The sequence below is a fragment of the Nicotiana sylvestris genome, chromosome 6 (genome assembly GCF_000393655.2).
Source record: "Nicotiana sylvestris chromosome 6, ASM39365v2, whole genome shotgun sequence".
NCBI lineage: Eukaryota > Viridiplantae > Streptophyta > Magnoliopsida > Solanales > Solanaceae > Nicotiana > Nicotiana sylvestris.
The window spans coordinates 26,158,518-26,165,861 of NC_091062.1; the positions used below are offsets into that span (position 1 = coordinate 26,158,518).

Here is a 7,344-nt window from a genome sequence, read left to right on the forward strand (position 1 = left end):
CCCATATTATTCAACTAAAATTTACATTAATAATTCAATAATCAACTTGAGAGAGAGAGAGAGAATGTCTAAACATAAATAGCTTTTTCGACCTGATAACCAACAAGGTTTGATACAAGCAGACCATCTCTTTTTGCATCAACACGAGAGATATTTACACATAAAATTGTTTGTCATCAACAACTGTACCAAAATGTCTGCATGATAAGTATAACCTGGAGATGAGACCTAGACACTAGCAAATCTCAGTGTCAAACTTAAGCGATATGCCCATGCTGAAGAGCTCCTGGCATAATAACTTTGCACCATATGACACATCAACCTTCGCTATGTCTTCAACTGATTCACAGAAGCGGCAATACGGGCCCCTTACTTTACCACCTTGCACGGACCTCTGGATTACATTTCCCATATTCTTGCATTTCCCACATATGTGCATTTGGGAGGAGTCACTAAGTGTGAAAAGGGGTTCATGCAAATTCGCTGCAGCACCATAAGCTATAAGACAGTCGCGCTCCATTTCACCAAATTTAATTCCACTGAAGCATTTTCTGTCAGCCACAGGTTGGCGAGTAAGGGGATGGACTAGTCCAGTATTGCGGAATTTCACTTTGTCTTCAGCCATATGGATAAGGCGCCGGTAGAATGTTGGGCCCATGAAAATCAGGTTTTGAGCCATTTCACCTGTCCGGGCATTGTAAACTCTCTCATTTCCCCATCTTGAGAAACCTTGCCTGCAGGTCATATACCATTTACAAAAGTCAATGACAAATCACCATAATTCATGTTGAATACAACAAAGTAACACGATCACTGCCTAACTGGTTGGCATAATTATATATAACTATGGAAGGGGATACTGCTTTCAGATATCATACTCATGAAACTGCTCGATTATGGCATCAACTGATAAAGTGGAAAAGGGAGTGGCATATTTCTGACCACCGCCTAGGGCAATACCCTTTCCCAAAGCGGCTTCAAGCAGCTGACCAGGGGTTTGCCTTGAAGGAAATGCATGGGGATTGATTACAATGTCTGGAACAATCCCTTGAGCTGTAAAAGGAAAGTTCTCCTGTGATTCCAGAAATCCAAGGACACCCTTTTTTCCGTCCATGCTGGAGAACTTGTCTCCAAGACATGGAGAACGAACCTGCACCAGAATATACAAGAATACTGGAATCAATAAAAGTGAATTAGGATTAGTTCAATTCGTGTCATGACTTAGTATCAGCTGTTGTTACTTGGGACCTTGTCCCACATATGTCAAAGACAAGGGGCTAGGACAGCTTATGAGCTCCCTCCCACTCACCTCGTAAGGTATCTTTTCAGGACCAAAATCCCTCACACCATGTTGGTGGCGGAGTAATACCCCATGAGAATATGTTGAAGGATCCACTTGTCAATAGGGTCCGCTAAAGGGCGGATCCCTTGTAGTTGGCAGCCAAAAACTGCTTGTTGGGGGTTGAGGGCGCTCTAATGGTACATAGAACATTTCCTACATTGGTTGAAAACAGGGATCTTGGGTAGTTTATAAGCTCCCTTGGCATTACACGATGTGATTTGCCTATAAACCCCCCCCCCCAGGGTAATACTTCCTAAGGACATGTTGATTCTTCAGAATTTACATCAGTTGGTCCTTACAACATCAGGCTGAAGATTTTCTACAATGGCTTCTAGTTTTGAAGCTTTAGCATAGTTTAGTAATGCTACTTATAGACAAATCTGCTTTTATTCAGTTCACTGGCTACTCTTTCAAGGTGTTCATTAATGAGAGATCAAAGTACTTGAAGCTATAAATAGTCTACATAGCATTTGTTCTCCTTTTATCATGAAGACCCCCCATGAAATGCAACGGAATTAAGAAGCTTGCTAAATCGACTGCAAACAGCTCTCCTAAGCCTTAATATGGTTTTTCAAATAATGACTTGTTTCTCATAAACATGTGTCTTAAAAAAAAGTTCAATATGGAATATATAGAGTCACATAAGTAGAAGAATATATATATATATACATATATATATGTATGTATGGGCATCTTACTTGTCTCAGAGATACAACAGCAAAATTCTTCCCTTCATCATTGGCAGAGAGCAGAACTTTCTGAACCATACCCCTCTCGGTATGCTTCAGCTTGACACTGTGATCAGCCCCTGATTCTGCGTATTTCCCAATTATGAAATCCCCGCTCTGGAGATTTGCCCCAATGAATGGAAAACCATCATCATCTAGGCTGTCCACTCGTCCAATTTTACTCTGGGTTTTCCCAAAGTTATCAGAATCTTCAACCTTTGGCTTCTTTCCAATAGCTTCCTTATTGTCGACTTCAGCCTTGTAGCTCCTAATATGCTCCGATCGAAACATTCCACGCTCCAGTGACGTACGATTCATAACCAATGAATCTTCTTGGTTATAGCCAAGGTGAACATTTACTGCAACAATAGCACATTGACCACTGAAGTATTCAGGCTGTGGAAGCATTCCTTTCTGGTTACGAGCATTTTTGGGCTTCCCAAGGGAATCTGACAACTTTGTCCTGAAAAGTGGCCTTTGAGGATAATACAGTTGATGGGTATTTGTATCAACTCTAATGTTTGGATTCACTGTTGAAAACTCAATTGCTTGTTGAGAGTGCTTCTCAGACTGATAGAGGACCCTCCTAGCATGATCATGATTTGCAAAAGGGATAATACCACAGCTCAAACCTAATAGGAAAGATATGTCCAACTCACAATGGGTATACTTAGCGGGTGGGTTCTCTTTATCTGCTTTTAAGAGGTATTCAACTCCCCATGCAGTTCGACAATCTTCTTCTTCTTCAGGTCCTATAAGCTCAATAATCCCATTGTCCAGAAGAGATTGGAAGCCATAGTCTCCCCCTTTCAAAGCTTTGATTTTCTTTAGACTTGAAACAACAAGAAGAGGGCGCAAAATCCTTCCCGCATCAGAAAATATGCGAATTTCATCCTGCTTCTCATCTCTCTTAACTTCCACCAAGAATTTGGATTTCAAAAATTGTATCTCTACTATAGCATTATGGTTATCCTGAAATAGCACTTATTTCCATTTAAGGAAACTCTGCAATGACAAGAGAGGATTCTCTAGTGGTAGACCCTCTACTTCCAACCAAGAGGCCGAGAGTTCAGTTCATCACGGGAGGAAAGAGGCACAACCCACTTTTGGCTGCTTGAGGGTTCGGGATTTGTCAGCATACAAGTTATTCAACATTTAATACAATATACCATAAAAGTCACATCTATTTTAGGAACAAAGAGAAAATGAGTTTTTCACATTTGGTTAATAGTTTTACAATCGCCTTCTTAATGAATTTATGGATGTAATTTTCTACTTATGCTTCTGCTTCTTCGAAAAAGCTACAATTTGTAGTTTCTCCCCAAAAGCAAAAGTACTTTTTCATCTTGGTCAAACACCTTAAATTTTTCAAAAAGTACTTTTTTAACAACAAAAAAAGTACTTTTAGCCTCCCAGAAGCTTGGTCAAACAGGCTCTAAATCAAAATGATCAGTTAACCTGATGTGCGACCTTATTCCAGTGGCACTTACATGATATTCTACATCCAATAAAGTAAACCAAAAAAATTTTAATCCTACTTGTGGGAAAACTAGAAAAAGACAAGTTTCTACGTTTGGCTGACAGTTTTATAACCATCCTTTTGGTGAATCAATGAACATACTGGCAATACAAACAAATATTCAACAACAAGGCTCTATGATTCTGCTGTACATAATTAAATGAAATTGATCATGAGCCGACCTGGTGTGGCACTTCATTCCTGCGGCGCTTACGTCTTAGCTTTGAAACAAAGAGTGCAGAATCTTCACATACTCCAACCCAATCCCCATTTAGAAGCACCTTCTGCTTTCCGTGGAGTGAGGTGGCACTATCATCTACTAACTGTTGCATCCCACACTGGAACAATGTCCCAAGAAGTGGCTTCACAGTAGTAGTACTGATAAGACCCATACTAGCCAAATTTTTTACCAAGCCACAATTTTCTCCATCTGAGGTAGACAGAAAACATACCTTCCCACAGTGTGAAGGATGTATGGATAAGTTATTTTAACAGTCATTAGATTATCATACTTAAGATAAACAAAACAGAAACAAACTACAAAAAAAAATTAAGACAGAATTATTAAAGGATCAGGAAGCAAGACAAATGAAGTCACCATTTTTGCTAATGGAAAGCACAAAAAATTGGTCGATATAAATACAAACACTTACGGGTATCTAGCATCGCCAACCTTCCCTGTGTATTTAACCTGCTGACGCATTTTCCTCATATCAGCCGTCATCTGCAATGGATTGGTTCATCTAAGAGTAGCAACAACGCCAGAAACCCTCTCCATTTTCTTGTAAGCGTGACACCAGTGTCCAGTCCAGTTGAAAATGCCCTGGAGAGACCATTGGTAATTATGGATGCATCCAAATATTGCTCAATTGGTTGGACTTGTCTATCTCCATAAAGATCTCTTTGCATAGCCCTGACCATGCGCCTCTCGGCATGTTTAATGTGCGCCCTGAGCTCTCGTTCAAGGAGCTCACCAGCCAGCTCCAATCTCTTGTTTCCAAAATCATCTCTGTTGTCAACCTTTCTGCGACCAATGAATGAGTGCAAGAGGCACTTTACCATATAGCCAAGGAAGCGAGCCTTCTGCTTGAGGCCACTAAGATTAGGGAACAGGTATAGTTTTATGCACTCCTCAACAGATTCTTGAGGTGGAAATTTACAACCCTTTATAAGTGTATCAACATAAGCGAGAGCATTTTTCCCCTTCCTGAAATCCTCACAATTCTTATCAGCATTGTGGATTGAAGCTACTAGTATATTGACGATATTAGTATCTTCAGTATCCACATCAATTAAATTTACTACCTCTCTGTCAGAGGATACACCTAGAGCAAAAAACAAGACCCAAATTGGCATTTCCGCCAGGAAGTGCACTCTGAGGGCTTTTTCTACTCCCTTAATGTGCTCAAGCTTCAAGGTCTCAGTCAGTTTAATGTAGACTCTATTCTTTTTTTCAACTGGGCGATATGCAATCGTCCAAGTGGAATTGTTTGACAGCCAGAGTCATTTTAAACAGATCTGCTCCTGTGCAATGAAGGTCTAAAATGGAAATTGCAAGATGTTCAAATTTAAAGAACTGCGATAGAGATTTATTTCTAACAGGCCAAAAAAGGTTAAACATTATTCTATATCCTATAGTAATAGCACGAATGAAGAAGGCATGCCCAAAGTTACATATATTCCTTCAATCCCGAAAAGAATGGTGGATTTGGAGTATGAGAGTCAAAAACATTTACTTTTCAATATGAATTACGTACCCATTTTTTTTTCTTTTTCTGAAATAAAACATTACTCCTACATAAACAACATAAGACATACTGAAGCCACAAAAGGTTGCATATAAGAGTACCCGGCTTGAAGAACAGAGAAAGAACTGCTGCATATTGGAGCACCTAAAGACTCTTCAAAGGTAATAATACTACTTTGTTTTACTACCAGTTCAAAATTTTGAGCAATGGTTAACAAGTGAAATTCCACCGTTTTGAGTTATGCTAGGTTGATGCATAGCAAAATGGCTGGCATGGCTGTATTTTTAATTGTATCTTCTATTTTTCCCTTAGCACATTAGGTCCCTTTTTTTGATGAAATAAGTTGCTTAATTGCAGGCATCAAGAAGATGCCAAGTTACATAAGTGATAAATGTTAGCTCCATTGCAATACAACATTAAACATGCCCAGGGAGCTAACCAAAAAAACCAAAAGTAGAAGGGGACTAAACCAGAGTAAGTGATCCTATGAAGTCTAGGAAGGGAACTACATTATTTACAGGGGCTAAAGTACAACTGAAGAGATACACAAGGCATTTAGCTTTTAGAGCATGGTTAGGAGTTGAAATGTCATCAAGAGTATACTAACTACCACCAACGTCTAGCCTTGTTTTCTATGCCCTCTTTAGGTAGAAGAGAGGGAGGCGTCGAAAGTGAGGTGCTAGCAAGAAGATCTTACCTTTTCAGCCCCTTTGATTATGAAGTATCCTCCACTTGTCGCTACTAACTAGTTTTTTAGTATACACCTGAAATCATATACAAAGGTAAACAATGAAATTAAACGAATAAGAAAACTAGCGGAGGCAAAATAAATGACATGTTGGGTATGTTCTCAATGCTAACTGGAAAGGCAATCATCGCATGACATGGATGAGAGGGGATTATAGGTTCAATTTTGTGAAGTTCAAAAAGATGATATCAAAAAATTAAGGATAACGAGTGCATGCAGCTTAGAGCTCATATTTCCTTTGTGATGATCATTTTTTTACTTTTCGTCAGTTGGGCAATGCATTTAATTCAATAAAGAGCTGTTCAAGAGAGACCAACAAGATTGGCAACTTAATATACAGAAAAACAACACAATGCAATCATTTTAGAACATAGCTGGCCAATTCAAATTTGAGAGTATCAAGAAAATGACCAAATAGAAATAAACAGAGAGAAATTGATACACAAAGAAGTATAGACTATAGACAACAACAAACAATTCCTAACCTGAACATGAGTCTCGACCATAATCCTGCCAGAATAGGTCATGTTCTGAAGGCGAGCATGCCGTGGCCACAAGTCCAGGTACTCTTTCTCACTGTTCACAGAAAATGTTTCCCCTGCCCAAAACTTTGGACGCTCAATGGTTACTTTCCCAAACTTAACAGAAGCATGCTTCCAATCACCATCACCTCTCTTTGATGGATCATACCCTGGCTCGACGTGGATCTCCCCGATTGAGTCAAACAACCTTTGGATTCCATGGTTGATGAAGTCATTATATGAATTAATCTGGTGACCGATTAATCCATACTTCTCAAAAAATCCAGTTGATGCCTTTTTACAGAAGTTCTTCAAGAAACCTTCACCCAACTCTTTTACTGAATCCACATCAAGATTATCATCGCCATCCTCATCCTCATCCCAATCATCATCATATACTTCAAAGAGATCATCATCAATATCAAAATCCGTCATCGCTGATCCATTTGATATCTTCCCTTTACCACTACTACATCCCACGTCTTCCATGATATCAGAAATTGTTATATGAAAGAAGCACCTGCATCAAGAAGCGCCTATCGATATTAACTTTATTCCAACTTAAAATTGGTAGGCATAAACATGATCTCTCCATTCAAAAAGCATATTCAATTAGTAGTACAGTACAGAGACAATTTTGGCAGCTAAAAGTCTTTAGATAGCCCAGCTAAAACTGCAACAAAATAGAAATTTCCATCATTTTCCAAGCTCCTTCTAGAAAGGACAAAAGACTAAATA

At 39.1% G+C, this 7,344-nt stretch overlaps 1 pseudogene; it reads right to left on the minus strand.

Annotated features, from left to right (window-relative positions):
- Positions 1-235: 235 nt before the first annotated feature.
- LOC104231254 (DNA-directed RNA polymerase D subunit 2b-like) lies at positions 236-7,095 on the minus strand (annotated as a pseudogene).
- Between the last annotated feature and the right edge of the window lie 249 nt (positions 7,096-7,344).